Source organism: Rhinopithecus bieti, unplaced genomic scaffold (assembly GCF_001698545.2).
Source record: "Rhinopithecus bieti isolate Rb0 unplaced genomic scaffold, ASM169854v2 scaffold_43193, whole genome shotgun sequence".
Taxonomy (NCBI): domain Eukaryota; kingdom Metazoa; phylum Chordata; class Mammalia; order Primates; family Cercopithecidae; genus Rhinopithecus; species Rhinopithecus bieti.
Window position 1 is genome coordinate 245,920 of NW_016817840.1, and position 5,150 is coordinate 251,069.

Sequence of the window (5,150 nt, forward strand, 5' to 3'; positions counted from 1 at the left end):
AGAAAAATGAAAATTTAAACTAACAATTTCTCAGGAGTCAGTACAATACACACATTCTCTCATTCTCTCTCTCACTTTCTCTCTCTGTCATAGGTGGGTAAAGAAAAACTGGAAAAAAAATGGGCACATGAAGTCTAAAACATGAGATTTCCCTCAACTTTTTACTTAAGAATCTAAGCCAAAGTTAACCATGCCTTCTAATTGTAACCTAAGAGCAGGACAGGTGTTTTCAAAAGTTATTTTACTTGGGCCTGAATTTTTTTTCATTTCTCCTTTTTACTTATCTATATGATCATGCACTATAGCTGCCTGGAAAATGCTTGAGGCCAAAAAACATCATCAAACACCCCTACAAGCAAGCACATAATTTTTCTGAAAATAAGTTCCTCGGTGTTTCTCTGTGACAGTAGTACAAATTGGGAGTACCCAGCTTGATCCTGGGTTTCTAAAGGATTTATACAATAACATCACGAGACTCTTTTCAATGTTCCTTCTGATTCTGTGTGTGTGTGTGTGTGTGTGTGTGTGTGTGTGTGTGTGAGAGAGAGAGAGAGAGAGAGAGAGAGAGCGAGCGAGCATGCATAATGGACTTAATAATTATAGTATATTTATGAGACAACATGAAAAACTGAAAAATGTAAATGAGAATACCTGGTTATTTCAGATTTACTTTTTGTCCACCATACAGCCACAGACTAAATGTTAGAGATTCTAATCTCTTAACTACAAATGGCAAACTAGTTTTCTCCTGAAGCTTTCCTCAGGAGCTTCAATGAAAAAACAAGCCAACAGTGTATCTGTAACATTAATCATTCTTAAAGAATCTCTTGCCTGGTATAAAAATAAACACCTCATGATATCAAGTTTATAAGCAGGAAATATAACAAATACCAAAGCAAAATATAAGGACCACATCAAATAAGAAACTGCCTCTGAGTAAATATGGAACAGAAAAGAAAATATGACACCTACTTCAAAGCCAGAACATTGGTAAGCTTATCAAAATGCAATAGTCCTACAAAACCGTTCTCTTCTCACGTTGGGTGGGCAACTCAGAGACTGGCCACTAATTCCAAATAGCTTTTCAAAACCTGGACGGAGGAAACTGAATACTTTCGCAGGGAGATGTATGTGTGTGACTTTCCTGACATGCCAAGAGATTCCATACCTATGTCTCTGAGCCCCTAACTCATCACTTAGTGGTTCCTTGAGGCCTGAGGATGAAGTCCACAGTCCTCCCTGGTTCCAGCTTTTCAAATATTGTAGGTACGATTTGTGTGTTTTTTTTTTCTTTGCTTCTCTCCTTTTCCTTTTATCTAGTTCTTTTCCCTACTATTGCTTGCCTTTTGTTTACTAGGCTTTCTTCAGAGAAACAAAGGAAACAGACTTCCTCTGCATAGTAAACAAACAGACAGGTCAACTCATCCCCATTACAAGTGTACAGCCTGACATTTTAACCAAAGATCTCTCCCTGAAAGTGAGAGGGCAGAAACTGCACAAAGAGTTAAGAGAACAATAAAAGAAGCATACCAATCAGCTACCTGGGATGGCCTTTTATTCTCTCTAAAATCCCGCTGAGTGTTCTCGAGAGAGTGTGGGCCTGGAACGCGTGCAGGATCGTAGGCATCCGAACCTGGGCACCTTGCTAAGTAATGCAGCTGGAATTCTCGGCGCCCCCGAGACTTACTGAATCAGAAACCCTGGAGGGTCCCTTTTGCTGTGCATCATTCCATTTCTACTAAGGGCACTCTCAGCACCAGCTAGGCAACTGGCTTGTCCACGCCAAATGGTTTGGTGGACAGGCCAAAATTTTCAGCTATCTGTGATTCCGATATACCCTAAAGTTGGAGAACAACTGCTCTAGCTGCTGAAACTTCTCCCATTTCACCTATCAGTTGCAAGCACCAACAACTCAGGGGCTGTGTTGAGTGTGAAGCTGTCAGGGTAAGCATTAATGTTTTACTTAAGAGAAAATGTCTTTCCAATGAATTGTGTTTTTTAATAAATTTGTTGCATTCCTAGGAATGACTTTTTTATTGTCTTGGGGACAAATTTTCTTGTGTGGAACTCTCTCAACTAAGTGTTAACATAGATGATTAAATGTATGCAGTACTTTTCTAGAGTTCAAAGTTGAGAAGGGACCTTAAATGCCATCTGCTCCATGTCCCACACCATGCTTGAATTTTGCTAGCATACTTGCCAAGTGGTGATTGCTCATGGAGGGCATAAAAGGCACATGTGAGTTGCGTTATTACATGACCAGTGTGTTGCACACATAGCTATCATATATTGGAAAAATAAAGCCTTGTCATCATTGAGAATAATATGCAAGCCTTGTGTCAATCCAGTGCTATTAGTATTTCATGACCAAAAAAAGTGGATTCCAGCAGCAACCACAGGTCCTTCCTTATATTGAATTTTTATTATATGGCTCATAAAATTGGCACATATCAGCAGAAATTGGACATTCAGAATTATTTGACTTGTGCTTTCAGACCCATTTAGTAAGTAATTCCCAAAACTCACTTGTATTTTAAGGAATGTCACCTGGAGTCATGTTGGTTTTTAGGGGTGGGGTGGGGTGCAGTGTGACATTTCAAGCTTAGTTTTAATTTAAAACTTCTAATAAATGTCAAAGTTTAGCCTTTTGACAAAGTGCCGCAAGTCAAACAAACACTAAATCACTGAACACTTTATGGAAAAAGTAAAACGTTATCTATCTTGGAGTTCCTCATTCAGATCAAGAGCTTGTGGGTAGATGTAGCCATATACAACATAGCTACTTTGGAGTATAAGAAAAATGGCCTAATGAACAGGAGACCGATTTGAAACTGACATGCCCCTGTCCAACACCCACCATGGACCATACTTTGGTTTCCATGACTCACATTCTGTCTAGGAAAGTTTCAGTGTGTGTGTGTGTGTGTGTATGCTAGTGTGTACTTTAAGAGCCTAGCTTGGTGCTATATACATACTAAATCCTAATTCATTTCATCACTCAGAAAATTTATTTTCTTTCCTTCACATTTTAAAAGACTCTTTAATTTGGCTATATAAGTTGCAAATATAAAGAGCATTTGAGTGAGCATGTGGTTAATAAATGCTTGAGAAATTCTATAAAACTGATATAATGAGTTAAAATGTCACAATTTCTCCAAATGGGTATGCAATTTGACAAGTATGTACTGAGTGGCTCTTATGGGCTCAAATCAAAGCACATGGTGTTTTACCATGCATCTTAACCTTCTTCCTGCCCAATCAGACCATAATGAAAATTTCTGGTAAGACAAATTTCCCCCAACCAATTCACCTTTACCATACACTGCCACTCTCCACATACGGTTTTATGAGAACACCAGAGATTTTTTTTACACGTCCATAAAATTGTTAATCCCACACTACATACAAAAAGTTCCTAAATATTCATATATTTAATCTATGAGAGTCAACCAGACAAAATCAGGGGATCCAGAAGACCCAGACTCATTTCTTTTTAGACGGATTCTTACTAGCCCTGTTACATGGGACTATTCTACCTATGCCTTTTGCCTCAAAGGGACCTCATAAGGATGGCAGACATCTTTTAAATTCTAAAATCCATAGCAATTAGGGACAATATCAACCAAAGCATAATAATTTGCTATTAGAAAGAAGGGGAAAAAATCCTTTTGCATCTGTTCCTTTTATTAAACTAGCAGCTCGCATGTTCTTGCATAATTCTTTCACATCCCCAATCCTCCTTTCTATTCCCATGACATTTACCTTTACAATGAGGAATGAAGCATAAATTAGCCATTCAGATCCCGGTCCACAGCCATCAATGGCAACTTCAGTAATCGCTGCAATGTTCATCTCCATTTTTTTTTTTCAATTATTCTCAGAACTCAGAATCAGGGTCAGATCTTAACTGCTGAAGAAGAGCTGTACAGGCCCTAGACACCTAGCAATCATCGCTCATAATCATTATGCCTGAAACTAATTACAATACACTTGGTGACTAAGAGAGAACCAGCCAAGAGCAATGTAAACCAGGATTCCACAACGATCAAAAGCCAAGCAAATTGGAAGTTAGATCTGTGCAGCAATTGCTTATATTCATGTAAAAATGCTGCTCAGGGAATCTGTTTTAAGTAAAGCTACTGGTGTCTGAAAGAAAGTTTGAGAGGTGGTGGTTTGCAAGGATTTGAAATATAGTGTCTGTGATCAGGGTTTATTTCCCCTTCAATTTTCAGTTTGAAGGCTTAAGTATATACATTCTAAAGATAAAGCAGCTGCTACTCCTTGAACTCATGAATGGCCACTCAACACAGGGATGGAAATAAACACTGTAACACGCTATGAATCTAAAGCAGGAGGACACAGTGGGAAAAAACAGGAGATCTCTCACTCGGGGACTCTATGACCCTGCTTGGGCAAAAGGACTAATCTCTCTGAGCCTCTTTTATCCCATCCATAAAATGGGGCTATTATCACTCACCTCATATGGATAATGCTTGGCATAAAGTAGATGCTCAACAAATAAACGTTCTTACTAATATGTGAGATAATAGTGTTGTCACTCTTAGAGTTTCTTTGTATCTACAATCATTTAAAAAAAAATCTTTAAAGACTGGTTTTTATTTTTCCTAGTGGAGTTAAACATTATCCATCTGAGGGTACATAAATGAAGCCAAAGCTGCTGGAGGTCTTCTAAGAAGACCCAAGGCCTTATAAAATTGGGAACTGTTTATCCTAAGGGAAATGCTTAATGGTTCTACCATCAAAAGTTGTGAAATGTACCGGACATCTATGAAGGTGGAAGTGACTGCTGGGTGAAAAATAGGGAATGGGGAAACCTCACCCTGGAGAAGAGAGTTTACATTATATTAAACAAGAGAATACCACACATACCACATATATATAAAAAATAAGAATTAATCAGCAGGTCAACACCCTCCACCCATGTATTTCATTTGCATACTACCTTCTTTGCCAGAAGTCCACTTGGTATAAGGATTGAGCTAGGGAAGTGTAAGTACTTTCCAGTTCTAAAATATAATCATTCTAAATGCAAGTAGTACCAATTTAACATGGGAAAAACTAGAGTGAAAAGGCGAAAATTTTCCATATAAAAGTTTTCTATGTAAATATCCTGTCTTTTAAAAAAGAGA

At 38.1% G+C, this 5,150-nt stretch overlaps 1 protein-coding gene across 2 annotated transcripts in view; it reads right to left on the reverse strand.

Moving 5' to 3' along the window:
* Nucleotides 1-5,150, reverse strand: part of GPC4 (glypican 4) — a 43,323-nt gene that overhangs the window by 29,394 nt on the left and 8,779 nt on the right. The window lies entirely within an intron of this gene.